The 16,015-nt window shown below is 41.1% G+C and overlaps 1 protein-coding gene across 10 annotated transcripts in view; it reads left to right on the plus strand.

Annotated features, from left to right (window-relative positions):
* Nucleotides 1–16,015, plus strand: part of ELF1 (E74 like ETS transcription factor 1) — an 88,187-nt gene that overhangs the window by 24,158 nt on the left and 48,014 nt on the right. The window contains exon 1 of one of the 10 annotated variants that reach the window (XM_054002449.1): nt 7,928–8,035. The exons of 7 other annotated variants lie outside the window; for them this stretch is intronic. The gene's annotated coding sequence lies outside the window, so the exon portion shown is untranslated. 2 more of the 10 variants (XM_054002432.1, XM_054002486.1) reach the window with 2 other exon arrangements.

The following is a 16,015-nucleotide window of genomic DNA, read 5'->3' on the forward strand; positions in this document are numbered from 1 at the left end:
CTGATAGAAAAGAAAGAAAAATGGAGGATTTCCCTCTGTGTCAGAGGAGAAGCTGTGATCTCCAAAACAGCGTTCTCTTCTTGCACGTGTTAGGAAAAATTTCTCAGCTTTTGCTTGCAGATTTTGTTGTTTTCACTGACAGTTTTGGTAACTCACTGGAGTTTTGTTGGGTATGCGAGAAGGAGCAAGGACTTTCCCCCACCACAGTGATTCAGCACAGGAGTGGCAGGAGGTGGAGTTCACCTTTCCAGCCTTGGTTACAGTCTGCACCATAAGCTCTGAAACTTTGCTGCTACAGGCCAGTGATTTATGGTGCTTATAATTTTAATGCCACTGACGTGTTTTAGAGATTATTTGCATTCTTAAATCTTGCTTTTTTAAATCGTACCTAAGTGTTTCTTCACAGATAAAGTAGTTGACAGAGACTATACATACTGGAATTTTAAGTCTTTTGCTTATCAAAAGTCTGCAGCAGCCATGTGAAAGGCTCTGGACATTTTCACTTTCCTGACCAGACCTGGCCATATGTAGAGGTAAAAGCGATTTATTCTTCAATATAAGCCTGTCCTTTGGTAAAGCTTCCCACTGTGTGGGAAGTGCTGAGAGGATCCCATTGGCTAGGGACCAAAGTTTATGCATTCTTACTTTGGTGTGCTTTAGGCCTTACCTGTCATCCATCTTCAGTGTTGATTCAGAGGGCTGGAGCTCAGGTCATTTATTTGTCCTTAAAGAGATCACTCCCCTTGTGTCATGTGTGAGTTTGTACTACGTTCAAACAGGCTTCAATGTGAAACTGATAGTAGTTTTGTTAGCCTGGAAAGAACCTCCAGTTCCTAAATTTGCATGTAAAAATTATTTCTCTCTGTACTGGGGGAAAAGATATTATGGTTAGGATAATTTGCTAGGAATAGGAATGCTAAGTGCATAGGTTGGAAACTGTGGGAAAGAGTTGCTTTGGGATGGATTTAATGTCACTGTCTTCATCTATAATTAGACATTTTGGTCTATTTCTAGAACACCCTATATTTAACCCATTGTCAACATTTCTGTGTGAATTTACCAAATACATTTTTTGTTTTGAGGGGAATGTTCTGCGAGTCTTGAATGTTGCCGTTAGCGTACTAACGGTTTCATCGCTTCACTTGTGAGCTCCTTCCTCATTTCCTTCACCTTCTTGCATGGTAGTGGTTTGACTTCTGAAGTGGGCTCAGTATAAATGTCATGCTGCACAGCTCTTGAATTTCTGTGATGGAAGGAAGGGGTGAGCTTGGGTGATTCAAATTTTTGTTTGCTCTTGAGAGAAACATTTTTACTTATTGTGGCTGCATATACTATTTTGTCATGCTGTATGTTCCTCTAGAGTTACTAGTGTTCTTCATAAGATCCTTTGACAGAGTGAATAAAGCTGACAGATTAGAAGAAAACTACCTTGCTCTTCTGAGCTTTGTATCAAGTCACTTCTGCTGTTCTCCAGTTTACAGTTATCTTGGTGCTTATTCAGTTTTAAGTTGCAGCTAGGGAAAGAAGCAGCAAAATCTGATTGTGAAACTACAGTTACAATTTGTGATACTGAGTGCTGACCACTGTCAGAAAATTAATGTTTAACTTGCCCTTCCAACCAGACTCAATTTCAAGTTAAAAGCAAGTTGACACGGATACTGTCAGTTTCCTCCTCTTTGTGCCTGCTACATGTGCTGCTGCCCTACATAATTTTGGAACTAACAAGAATAGTTTCCCAAGGATGTGATGACATGGTTTGTTTTTAGTGGAGGCTGTCTTTCCAACCAGAAGATGACCCTCTTAGGAAGAGCTTTCATGAAGCCTGTGTCTTGAAGGCAGCAGGACTTGCACATTGTCTTCTGATGACAGAATTTGCCTGGCATTGTCCTTGGACGCGGTGGTTACATTATCCACTCTCATCGTCTTTATGCATTTTCTGTTTTGTGCTTTCACTCCCCCATCTCCAGAGCCTCTGTAAACTATTTACTCTCTGTAGTTATTCAAACTTTGTCCCAATGCCTGTAAATTAAGCATGCAAACAAGAGTGTTAGCTATCAAGAAAATAATTGTGAAGCTTATGGGCCATGGAGGGCAAAGGGTCGCAAACTGTACACATTGCAAGAATTCACTTCCCTGTCTCGCAGTGCCTCTGAACCAGCTTGTTGAGAGCTTTGTGAGCCCAGCAAAGGGCTCCAGGTATTCTTGGTGGCGAGCTATTGAGAGGCCATCCTGTTGGTTCGGGTTTTTTTTTTAAAGACCACTAATGTTTATTACAAAAAGAGAAAAGAAGGAACTGTAGAGAGGAAGTGTCTATTTGGGGACCTTTTTTCTTTACAGAAAAAAGATGGTTTAGTCATATGAATGAAAACGAAACTTTCTGTGTTGAAAAACAGTCTGAAGTTTGCTGAGGATGGCTTGCAGCATTTTCAGAAGTGCTGGTCCTCTTCGGTGAAAAAAGTGTATTTCTTTTAGTATCGTTCAAAGCAACAATGAAATAAGTTGCTTTTGAAACAATTAAGTGAAACACAGTTGTAATTTGTCTGAACAGGCTGTAATCTGAGCAACCTGATTTGGTTGAGGATATCCCTGCTCACAGTAGGGGGGTGGACTAGATGACCTTTAAAGGTTCCTTTTCACAACAACTATTCTATGATTCTTACACAGAAACCATTAATTTAGACCATTTAAATATGGACTATGAAGGAATTGCTGGAGGAAAAAAGCAGCAAGAAGGTTACTTTTGGCAGAATATTTTCCTATCTGGGCACTTCTGATATACATATATCTGATTATGAATGCTTGATGTAATGCAACATTCTACCATTTGTTTTCATAAAGACCTAATTGTCTTTTAATATGGTCCTTCAAATGATATGTATTAAATCTTGTTTCAGTGGTACTGGACTAGAAATAATTCTCAACAGTAAGAAATACTGAAAAACTTTTGCCAAACTATAAGATAAGAGCTTGGACTTGCAAATATTTTTTTTTTAATTGTAACCAGGGGTATTTGCAGAAAAGGTTTAATACTTTTGAAGCAATGTAGCTGGAAGGGTATATTTTGTGTCTAGATTCTGATGTTTGTAATGGTTAAAGTGTCTCTTATGGGTGCCATGTGTTCAGGTGGCTTCAGAAGCATTTTGTTAATTTGTATTTTTAGACTTCATGAACAGAAAAGCTATGATGGCATTTATTGATATATGATGATGTGAAATCTGTGCATTTGAGGGGGGAGACAGTAGCAGTTATTTTTTGCAAAGAGCTAGCTGGGTAAAATCCCATTGCCTTGAGAGAGGAAACCCAGGACTACTGATGCATGCATACTGCACAGATGCAAAATGTCAGTAAAAAAAAGGAAATAGAAAAAAATCAGTGTGAAGTTTAGTGGGTTCATTTTTGCTGCCTTAAATTAGGATCTCTAGGTGGGGTCAAACCTCTACTGTGAGGAGAAAGTAGTTTCTTTCTGACAGAGACTGCCTTCAGAGAACCTGTTACACAGTCTGTCGTGAACAAGCCTGGTATTTATTAACTAGGTGGGAGAATAATGCCAGTGCCTTGATGCTGGCTCCGGTATTTTCACACGCCATGTGCTTACAGAGCTTAGGTGCACACTGAAGGCTCTTCAGGCTCACACAGCTGCTTTTTCACTCATAAGTGAAGGCAGCATGTGTAACTTCCCTGCTGGCTTGGTGGCACATCCCATTAAACCCCTGCAGCAGCAGTTTGCGTGGATGTGCCCTGGAGCACAGGAGGGAGGTTTGGGCTGAGCAAGTTTTACTCGGATAGTGAATTCTCCTGGAGGTGATGGGTTGTAAATCCTTAAACAGCTCATTTAGTGTCTGCCCAGGCCCTTAGCTTGCCCTTAGGTAAGATTCAACAGTAAAGCTGTATTAGTTGAGGTAAAGTTGCAGTTTCAACTAGACCGACGTTTTTGTGAGCATGCAAACCTGCACCGGTCTAATTTAATTTAAAACGTGCCTTTAGCAAAACAGTCAGAGGTGGACATGGTCATTCCTGGATGTTTCCTTGGCAGGAGCACTCATCCAGCTGCTTGAGGGCTGCCATCGTCATTTTTTCTCGCTGACAGCATAGATTGTTTCCTAGTGCTTTATTGCCTTTCCCTCCTATCCGCAGTCCAGGCTGTTTGCAAGAGCAACCTTTTCCTTATCTAGTTCAGCCAAGATGAGCCAAGTTGGCAAGTCATATGTTGATGCCACAGAAGTTGTTGGGCTGGTTGATTGAACCAGGTTAGAGATTGATTTCAGAGTGGTGGAGCTGTGGAGTTTGTAAGAGCTGGGATTGAGCAACAAGGGGAAGGACGAAGTAGCACAGTTGTCCTTGGAAAAGGACCATATTTCATGGCCAATGCTTCAGCGAAGTGATGCTTAAAATGATTGACTTAACTCTCTTCTACACGTCACATCAAAACTTGTTTTCCAATGCGTTATCTGAACACCACAGCTGGATGCTTCTGATTGAGAAGAAGAATGTGTTAACTAATAAGTTAAGTATTGCCTGAAGTTATATAAAGGCATAAGTCTCGATAATGTAGAATGGGAGGAAAAGGTGTTTGCTTGTTAATTTGGGATCATGTGCAAATAAAAGCTTTTGGTGAAGGCAGAAGCTTGGCCTTTTTTGTTCTTTTTACTTCTGTGAGAAGAAGGGGAAGGAAACGTGGGGATGAGAACTGCATTGCTGCAGTTTTGAAAGAATGTTAACTTGTTGCTTTGTTTAAAAATATTTTAGTTATTCCTGTCTGCTAAATCAGGTTATTGAAATGAAATTATGACCTTTGCTCTGAGCCTGAAACAATCCAGAGGGAAAGCAGGTGTTCGAGAAGATTAAACCTCTTACCTTGGCTAAGAATTGTTCTGGTAGGGCTGAGGTTCTAAGGGTGCCATATTCTTGCTGAAACTAAAAATGTAAGAATGAGGAAGAATTTTAGAAGTTGATTATGGTCAGTTGCCAAGAGCAATGCCATGATAAATTATTAACTCATTGCACTGTACTGCCTTGTAGTGCAAACAGAATAGCTGGTTATTGTGCTTTGCTCGGTAAGTCAACACTGTAAAAAATTCCTCAGTTATCTGGAAAATGTCTTCTTTGGGGTGTTTATTAAAGGGATAGGGTAGAATTAAAAATCATGTTCCCCTCTGCTGAAGCTGGTTAAAACCAGTAGAAATCCAGAGACCGTTTCTGTCTGGGGAGCCTGGTCAGCGGTTGTCAGTCAGCTCAGTTTCACTTTTGCTCCTCTCCTCTCCTCTCACAGTGCTTTGGTGAGGTGTGGTCCCTCCTATCTTCCCAGAAAACACACCAGAGCCAGGCACTTGGGCTGTTAGGTGCAGAGACATGAGGCAAGTTGACTCATAGCTGCTCTGCTGGAAAAGCCATTCTGTGGAGACCACTCCTCTCATGTTAGCTGTAACTGAGTCAGAAGAACAAATGCAGGAGTATCTGGGTGCCTTCCTGATGCTGTGCAGCAGCAATCTCGAGGAGAAAATTTTCAGTCTTTTAAGAATTAAATCATCCTGATTTTTGTTTTACTTTTATAAATGTAAATACCTCAACATTTACCTTTTTGTTTTTGCTTCAACTATACAGAGCTTGGAAACTTAGATGATTTTAAGGTGCCTCAAAATAATTTATAAATGAACGTTTCCCTCCCCCTCTTATATTAGCCCTATGCTTCTTACATTAAATTTCCAAGTTAATAATCTACAATTCATATAATAGATATGAATTTGCATGTAAATACTACTTTTTGTGTTTGTTATGCTTGGAGCTAGTACTGTACTAATACACAATAAAATAAATATGTATGAGAATTCTGAAATGTTTGCTGTGATAAAATCTGTTGTTCTGTAGCAGGACACAGATGAACTTTCAGGGTTAAAAAGAATATCCAGCTTGAGAGCAAACCATTTCTGGACCAGTGTCAGCATCTGCCACCCCAGTTTTCTTAGGAAAACATTGAATCCTGCCAGTACATGTTGCAAGATATGACCAACGTGACTTACAAACTAAGAAGAAAATCTGCAAAATGCTGTTGGCTACATAGTATTGTTGGAATCTGAGATGGAAAATACTTTTTTTTTTCAGTTCTCCTTTTGCCAATCCAGCAAAATTTAGTAAGGTTCAGTTCATGCTGCAAGGCTTTTTTGTTCAGAAAGGCTTTTGAGCAACCATTGCTTTTTGTATCTTTTCTTTTTTTTAAATTTGTTGGCTGCTTGGGATTACTTGAGTACTTTTTAAGGGTGGGACAGATGTCTTAAGTGGATGTCAGAAATGCTGCCGAAGCAAACGTTCTCTTAGTGTCTGATGTGGCCTAGTTTAGGGCTTTCATTCTGATTTCCAGGGCAGGAAGTGGTCAAGCATTCAGTGACATGGAGTGATGTAGTCTTGTCTTTGAGGCAGGAGACACCTGTGCTTCTGTGGAATAACCTAGGTGGTCGCAGAACTCACCCGGGAGCGCATGAAAGCCGGGGACAAAATATGCTGTATCAGAGGAACCTAATTGAGGAATATGTTTCTAAGTTAGAAATGAGGAGAATTTGGACCCTGCTCTTTTTCAGGGAATTGCAAACCTCTGACTTTGAGGTGGCTGTTCTACTAAAAGTGCCAGTCATCAAGTGAGGGCATTTTTATTCTGAACTGTTTTGGGGTGGGGACAGAGACCATGTTAGGATGGAGCACCTTGGTTCCATGAAGGGTAAAATGTGTCAGATACTCCTTGAAATCCAGTGAAGATGTGTACTGCTTTTAGGTTTATGCAGAAAATTCTCCTAGACTACAGCAATACATGATAGTGTTAAATCAGTTAAATATCTACTGGTTGATATATTTCCCAACTTAATTACATGACTGACATGTCTTCTGTTGCTTTAATTGGCAACCCTGCAGATAACAGCACAAAATTAGTTTTCCTCCATTTTATACCACCATTTGGTCATTGATGGAGAACGGATATGAGGCCATCTTAATAATTTCTCATCCTGCCTGAAAATACAGTTTTTAGGTCGACTAAGGAAATTATGTTTTCTGACAGATGATATTATGGGGAAATCTAAGATTGAACAGAGGACAACTTACAGAGGAGCTGAGTATAGCATATTGCTTCACATACAGGTACTATAGAAGTTATAGTTGTGCTGGAGTTTCTGCTTTTCACTGAAGTTGTGCTTTGTCTAGCAGTTGGTTTTTGTGCTTACCACATGGGTACCAAATGCTTCTTCAGGGTTTCAATTTTGCAGTAGATAAATAGGTGTGTTACTCTAGGTATTAGTGTTGGAAAAGCCTTGTAGATCATTAACTTGTCCTAATTTCTAGGACAGGTTGGTCAAGGAAAAGGCTGGTAGTGTATTTGGCAATGGGTTTTTTCCCACTGTTTATAGTTCACATCTGAAGATTTCAGAAAGAATCTTAAAAGATTTCATCTACCAAGTAAAGTAACTTGGTTTCTTGGTGGTATACAAGCCTGGTTGAGGAAGACCAGACTCAAAACCTCCACAGCTGACCTGCCAGTTGTCCTGGGCCCTGTTAGATGAGAATGTGCCACCAGTGTTTTGTACACTGCTTCAGTGGCCTTCTGGGGCCACATTTCAATATGCTTGACCCGTTCGCTTCGTTTTCCATCCATCTGGCTGGCTTTCTGCATGTGGGCCTAATTTACTTCATTTTTCTGTTTCTTCAGAAGGTGTCCCAGAGTCTCTGCTCCTGACGGGCGGCCACGGCCCATGCAGGGGGACAGACCTGGCTGTGCGGGCAGGAAGCGCTCGCGGCTGGGTCTGGGTATCTTGGGCTGCGCTTCCTGTCGGTTAAACCACGAGCAGGGGAGCAGATGCGCCAGAGGTGGCAACGCCGCCGCCTGCCCCAGGCAGCCATTGTGTAACCAACTGTCTCCTCAGCGCCATGCTCTGCGCCCCTGCGCTTGGGGCCTTGTTGTCCCTCCCAGCCCCTTCTTTAGGTGCCTGAGAGTAAAGATCAGGGTTTATTTAGTTCAACAGAAAGCAGGACTTGAACTCCTGAAGCATGAATTGTAAGAGAGTATCCATGGGCATTATCCTGACACAGGGAGAGCTGAGATCCAGTGTTTCGTTTTCCACAGCTACCAGTGTGGGAATTTTTAAATGCATCTGAGAAACGGGCAGGTTGGGCCTTAAGTTGTGCAATTTCATGAATATCTTTCTGGGCAGGTGTTTGCCACGTTATCTGACCAGTTTTTATTGTAAAATCTATGATCTTTTGAGTGGGTTTTTTTCTTTTTAATTATTAATTTTTTCATCTCAATACACTTGTGGTTTTGAGACAGCTCTGGCTTTCAGTTAAACACCTTTTTAGAAGTGCACAGAAAAAGCACATAAAACCTTCTATTGGAAATGATGTAATTTTTAATGTAGGTTGCATGATTTCTGAAGATATGTATCTTATTGGAACATAATTAATTTACTGAAACTAGAACTCGAGTAGTATCTACCCCAGCATCAGATTTTAGGGAACTGAGTACTTTGCACATCAGAATTATTTTAGAACTGAAACTGTGCATACAATTCAGCCTTTTTGTCTCATTTGGTGATCTTTTCTTCCTCATATGACAGCATAGCTCCCAGAATATTGTTTTTTTTTTTTCCTTAAACTGTATGTTTGTTGAGTAGCCAGCATTGAGTAGGGATATCTTTGCCATGTGATAAAATGATCCTGTATTATATGCCCTTTAAAATAGGGCTTCTCAGCCTGAGGGTCACATTCCTCAGAGTGAGGAAGAATTGAAACGTTGTAGGGGCAGTGAGATTGGATGGGTAAGGAGTTTGGGGTTTTTTTTGTTGCTGTTGGTTTAAATTTTTTTCTCCTGCCTTGTAGTGGGCTCTGCATGGCAGCCCGCAAGAGAGGTTTTGCATACACAGAAGAGCTGCACTCACAGGCAGGCACCGCTCTGAGCTCCTGGTCCCCCGGGTGTCTGCAGGGCCAGGAGCCAGCACCACAAGGGCAAAACTCGGCATTTTGCCTCTGTGAGAGGCACCAGCTCTCACATTGCTAGCATAGCTGCTCTGGAAGCCTTTCACAGCGACAGGATGATTCTGCTGGCCTTTTTTTCCCTTTTAGGTTTTGAGCACTGTTCTCAGTACTGTCATGTTTGCGAAAGGAAAGGTACAAACAGGGCACAACGAGGGGAACACATAGTAAAGCCTCCACAAAAGTGTTTGAAGTGTATGGCATCTTGAAAAAAGTCGTAGATTTGGGGGATTTTATCCACCAATTGTGTGGGTTTCACCCACACAATTCTGATATTATTTCATTGTATCTCTGGTCACAGTAAACGACTGAGACTTCACAGAAGCAGATGAAATATTAGACAACAGAAAAGAAAAAAGAAAGGAGGGTGGAGGATAAATTAAAGGATGGATTAGAAACTATGTAAAGCAGCCTGTCTCTGCGTTACCTTGTTTATTGTACTGTTTAATCTTCCATCTACCACTCAGCTTACCCTTGTGTCTTTTTCTTTTGCTTTTTTGGGGGGGCTTTTTTTTGTTTGTTTGTTTGTTTAGTTCTTTATTGTAGGGTGTTTTGTATAGTTTTTTGTTTGTTTCATTGGGGTTTTTTGGTTTTGCTTTTTTATTTATTTGGGTTTTGTTTGTTTTGTGGTGTATAGTGGGTTCTTATTTTTTTATAGTTTTTTCGTTTTCTTTTCTTTTTTTTTTTCTTTATTTTTTTCCCCTCCTAACTTTGTATGGGTTGAATGTTGTACTGGGAGAGGAAAGGGTAGGTTTGAAGTGATACACAAAAAACGTTCTGCCTCTGGTTCTTATGATAATTTGTGGGTTTTCATAACAGAGATGATGTCTGCTGAGGAGCTTCTTGCGTGATGAGGCTGTGGTGCTGCAAGAAAAGCTGGAATGTTTGTTTTCCCAGAGACCTAAATGAAAATTGTCAGAGGGCTGGAACAGCTATCCTGTGAAGAAAGTCTAAGAGAGTTACTCACCCCAGAAAAAAGAAGACACCAGGGAGAACTTGTTGCAGCCTTTCAGTGTATAGATGGGACTTAAAAGAAGGATAGAGACTTTTTACCAGGTCCTGTAGTGCCAGCAAAAGAGAAAATAGTTTTTGACTGAAAGAGCATAGATTTAGATTGACATAAGGAAGATATTTTTGATGATGAGGATGGAGAGGCACTGGTACAGGTTGCTCAGAGATGTTGTGGATGCCCTGTGCCTGGAAGTGTTCAAGTTTAGGTTGGATGGCACCGTGAGCAATGTGATCTAGTGACAGATATCCCTGCTTCTGGCACTGGGGTTGGACTTCAATGATTTTCAAAGGTCTTTTCAAGTCCAAACCATTTTCTGGTTCTCTGCATTGGGGCCTGCATCAACTCCTGAAAATTTAGAGAAGTCAGATGTTACCTAAATAAGGACCTTTCATCTTCAGGAGATGCAACCTACTTTTGCTCCCATTCATTATATGGAAAACGTAGAGCAATCTCAGTCCTTTCTTATGGAAGCATTAGAGGTTCTTAGAATGAAGGAAAGGTAGGAACAATCTTATCCTTGTGGTTTAAAGTGGAGAAAAGCTGCTGTAGGAGAAATATGTCTCCTCAATTCCCCTTCTGTGTATGACACTGTAAGGGTTTCTCTTTTGGGAAGCATGAGTGGACTTGTGCAGTCACCCCATTCAGACAATGCCTGAGAGAGGGGGGCAAGAGCATGCTAAAATATCTGTATTACTCACTCTGCAGAGCCGAGGGGAGGTACAAAGAGGTCTCCAGGTTTGTGAGCCACTGGCTGCGGTGAGATTGTGCTGCTTCCTTTTGCAGAATGGGACCAAGTTGGGCACAGAGCTCAGCACAAGGTGATGGGGCGATTTTGCATTTTCCCCAGGGGATTTGGTTCCCCCCCAGCCCTGCCTGCTGCCTTGCTTTCCCCCACAGCTAGGGAATCAAGCTGGCTCACAGAGCCCAGTGGTGGGGGCTGCAGCTGGATGGCACAGGCACATGCGCAGCAGCCACCTCTGATGCCTTATTTAGTTCTGCAAAAGACATGGGAACTTGAATGATGAAATGAGGAAGAAGTGAGGCTTGAATTTCTCTACACCTGGTTGGTGGGAGCTCTGAACGTTTCCAGAATACACTGATTCCGTAGGTGTTTTCATGCAACACTCATAAATTCTGTGTCAAGTTCATTTCATTAGCAGTGAGTTTCTGTGTCTCCCAGGAGCAGGTGTGTGCTCATATAAGAGTGACTTAGGCTTCAGTGTACACTTCCCCAGACATTACGAAATGAGAAATACTGGCTTGTCCAGACACTGCCTTCCCTGGAGGGACCTTTGCAGACCCTGTTCCTTTTCCATAACACTCTTAAGAAAAATCTTTTTGCTTTTTTAATCTTGTTGGTCTTTAAGTTGTGCTTTGTCACTGTTTGAAACCCCATGGTGGGAATTGTTAGTCTAACAACAAATCAGAAGATTTATATTCTCTTATTTATATTCTCTTAATAGCCAAGTTCAATAGTTTGAAATTCCCCAGACTAATAGTCTCCCTTCTTAATCCCACCCCATGCAAATACTTTAGAACATGAATTTAGGCTACACTGATCTGTAAAAAGAAAAATGTACAAATGGCATGGGAATATTAGGTTCTGTCTTATTCTGCATAGTTGCAACTTAATGTATTTATTATTGTAATTATGCTAAACATCATGAAGCATATGCATTTGTAGAAGAACCTGAATGAATATATTGCATTTCAGAGTGCATTAAAATTGGGAGCTTAAAGGCCCAAAAAGCTAACTTTTAATTATGTCATGAGTGAATGTTCTTCTCCACTACAACTGTGTAAGCAGTCTCTCACCTTCAGGAGGTTTTAAAGGCATGATTTTAGATATTCTCTGCTTGGTTCTTTAACTAAGATTTTTTCTTTTTCTGCAGACATTTAAATTACTTGGGTCTGTAACATGTTATGTCCTGGATAGATCTTCAGTACAGCAGAAACGTCTGTATTCTTCATAGTGTTAATGCTGCTTCTCCAATTCAGGCAGCCTTCAGTACCTCATTGATTTAACCCAGCAGCAGCTTTTGGGGAAGGGCATTGTTTTTAAAAAGGCATTTGGTTCTGGACCCTTAGTGTGCAGAATTAAGAAGCAAAGAGACCATCATACTCCAAGTGCAAGGACTGGTGGATGAAAAACTGGACATGACCCAACAACGTGTGCTTGCAGCCCCAAAAGCCAATTGCATCCTGGGCTGCACCAAAAGCAGTGTGGGCAGCAGGGTGAAGGATATGATTCTGCCCCTCTGCTCTGCTTTCCTGGGAGCCCACAGTTCTGTGATTCTGTGAAAACAGCACAGTTCAGTGAATTTCTGACTTGGAACCTGAAAGGTAATGATTAGCTTTTGAAAAGCTGGCTGAAATGAGACAAACATATGCAAGAGGGAAATAAGAACAGTGTAGAAGCATTTGCCTCTCAAAATATTATTCTTAAAGCATATCAAGGAGTAATGCTGAAGATGCTAATAGAGATAAAAAAGGAAAGATGATGACCACAATTGAAGATAAAAAGCTCAAACCTGCAGCTTCTCTGCAGGGATGAAGGAGTCATCTCTGGAAGGTCTAGAGACAAGTTAATTAATTGTGTTGCTTTTTTCTGCGTACAGTGGGGAGCTACTCAGTGTATCTACAAGGAGATTATTGGTATAACCTGCACATAGAACTCTTTGTGCTATGTGCTCCACACCCATAAGTAGTTGGCTGTCTAGTAACAAGGTGGTTTGTGTACCAAACAAGTTACAGCAAGAGCCTAAGGTCTGGGTTTTGTTGGTTTGTTTTTTTTTTTTTTTTTCCCTTTGTTTTGTTTTTTGAAGTCCCTCTGGCTATGTAATACTCACATTTCTAACTAAGACCATGTCCCTCCCTCCATGTCTCAGTGCTGTGTGTGTGTGTTGGTACTTTCTTAAAGTTGTAGCCAATCTCAAGTTCAGTTCTAAGCTAATGTTTTGAAAGTATTCCTTGAGTTCAGAGCAAACTGGTCAGCAGGTGACTTTGCTCCCTTTCCTGTATGGTGCAGGTCTTACCTATTGTTTTTTACTTGAGAATATCTGGAGTATTTTGTTCCTTCTTCTCTTTCTCTTTGGTGATCTGTGACGCCGGTACAAATTTTCCGTGCAGAAAGCATGTTCCAGCTCAGAGCTGTGACTCATGCTGAGGAAAAATATAGAGTTACAGCCTTCCAACCCAAATTAGCCTTTACCCTTCTACCTGTGAATTTAAAAGATTATGTCCTTCAGTCTATAATTTTCAATAAATTTCAAATTTTTTTTGTTAGGCTTTAGATGACATGTGAGTTGCAGCTACAGTGATCTGTAAAGTACAATACACTGGAAATCAGACAGAAGATTTCACCTCAGAAAGGTGTAACAAGCATCTTGTCTTGGGAGACTCTAAAAGATATGGTTTGTTTTGGTGTTGTTTAAGAGACGAGGTCTACCCTGGCCTATGTAAATGCTGTCTGAGCTACCATAAAAATCCTGTTTAAGCCAAAAATTAAGTTGAATGTTCTTGTGCTGAAAAACTCCAGACAATTCTATTAGAAAAGACAAACAGTGAAAAAGACTACCCCAGACTCCTCAGACTTGGAGCTTAGTGGGAGGGAGTTCAGAAGTCTGACACCTCTGACTTCCCTGTGTGCAGCTGTTCCTTATCAGTCTGCCTGATTGTAGGTATGGTTTGGTACTTTGCACCTCTTCTTAAATTACCTTTCATTGCCATTTCGACAGACTTCTGAATTAAGTAATTCTGCTTGTGAGCTATTAGGAGATGTTGTCACATTTTCTTGAGTTGGGGATTTTTTTGTTGGTTTTTGGGGGTTTTTTGAATCTATGTGAAGGCTCAGTGCCAGTATCAGCTTTGTGATTTTGACAGCCGGAGATGTGCCTTAATTTTTCCAAGAGATTTGCTGATGGAGATTTGTCTCTCCCGTCCCAACCTCATAAGTAAATCGCTGCCTGTGTTAGGAACAGTGTTGGACTCTCCAAGCCCTTAAAACCAAAAAATTCACAATGCTACTTGCCTTAGTACACTCATCAAACTATTTCAGAAAAACTTCTGAAAAGAAGTAATCTCAATTGTTGTGACCAAATGCATGACAAAATGGACCTTTGGGGATGTTTAGGGAAGGTGTATGTTGGGGCACTGTATATGTGCTCTGACTGGTCGCAGATTGTAGAAAACAGGTGACTTCTTGCCTGGTGCAATAGTTCTCACGGATTAATTCCTGTGGTATAACCATTGGAAATGCATGACTGAGTACTTAATTTCTTATATTTATGGGTAAAGGTAAGTGAGGATCTTTGTGGCAAATAGATTTAAAAGCTTCAGGCATGGTTTGCAAACATGTTTTAACTGATAAGCTTTATAAATAAGACTGAAATATGTATCTATATTTTACTCAGGTGTAATTGTTCACCACAGTGCTAACTTAGATATAAATAAAAGTGTGCTTATAAATGAGTAGGATCTCTCGAAGATCAAAATGCTTGTCTAGTTCTGAGTTAGAGCAGCTTACACATAAGTGTTAGTAGCAGTGCTTTGTGGTATGGGCTGTACTGCTTCTCATTACAAGCCCTCTTAGCCTTTTTTTTTTTTTTTTTTTTTTTTTTTTTTGCTTTGCCTTGACTGGGTCTGTGATTCTTATCTAAAGGAGTAAATGTTACTTAAGTAAAGATTTAAGTTAAAGCATCATGTAATTAAAGTTCTTCTGGTGTGTTTCATCTCTGCTCTGAGTTAACTTGCTTGTAAGAGTGTAATGGTCTATCGCCCTATATTCTCTGCTTTAGCAACATGCACCACTGGTCCCAAGAAGGAGGATGCCTGAACAACCCTGGATGAGTTGTGAGAATATACATATTCATTTGTTAAACTTCTGTTTAAGTCCAAGATGCATGATGAGCATGTAGGAAAGCTAAGGTACCTGTCATACAAGAACACATAAAATACCTTGTGTAGTCCTCTGAAGCACTACCACTGCAGCTGGTGGCCATGGGATGGCCATGCATCTTGTGTAAAGAGGGAAGTCACTGCTCCTTTTGTTTCAGCATTGCAGGGTTTGACTTGCTACTGTCTAAATTGTAGGCCCTAGTCTGTGGGAATAGGGTTAGCAGGACACCTTCCAGAAAGGGAAGCTGGGCTAAAAGCCATCAGGGAGATGATGGAACAGCCAAGCCCAGGGCAGCACCACATCCTGGCTGGGCAGAAGGAAGCCAGTGTTGCTGGGAGAGACATGGGCTGGAAACACCTTCTCCTTGTGCCATTCCAGTTACGTGCTGAGAACACGCCTGCCTGCCTCCTGCTCTAGCAGCAGGGTCTGAGGGGAGGCAAGGAATCAGTGTAATTACATGATGTTGAACCCAGAATGGGGATTGGGGTCTCTCAGACCTGCTGAGATAAGCAGTAAGTGCTTCCAGACCAGGGCTCTTGTTGGAGGTAGGGTCTGCAGATGCAGGTTTGTTCTTGGGGGCGTCTTGGAGCCTCTGTTCTTGGCGTAGCCTGCCTGTGTTCCACAGTTCCTAAAATGAAATCTCACTCCATCATGTAGCTGTGAGGTAAGAAGGGAAAACGACGCCTCTGCTGTAAATGTTTTGTAATTGATACAGTCTATCTCAGAATAAACTTTTCTCCTGTTGGTAGAAAGGGTTAAGCATTGAGGGCAGCAGGTATAGGCAGACTTAGGTATGTGATATATTCGACTGTTTTGCAAGGTGCTATGAATGCTGCCTCCCTGTAATCTGATACCAGGGTAGGACAGGCTAACCTAATGGAGGAAAATAGACAGCAATGTAAAAGAACTGGAAATTCAAGTCTAGCTGACTAATACCAGCCTGCTCCAGAGGCTTTTGACTGTTCATTTTGCTGACAGCTGACAGCAAATGAGAGGCAAACAACAGAAACATGGCCTAATCTGCTCTGTATTCTTACAGGTTTTTTAAAGACACTGCAAAGGTAAGACCCATTATATTTTTCAAACTGGCACTTGCT

Source organism: Vidua macroura, chromosome 2, assembly GCF_024509145.1.
Source record: "Vidua macroura isolate BioBank_ID:100142 chromosome 2, ASM2450914v1, whole genome shotgun sequence".
Classification (NCBI taxonomy): Eukaryota; Metazoa; Chordata; class Aves; order Passeriformes; family Viduidae; genus Vidua; species Vidua macroura.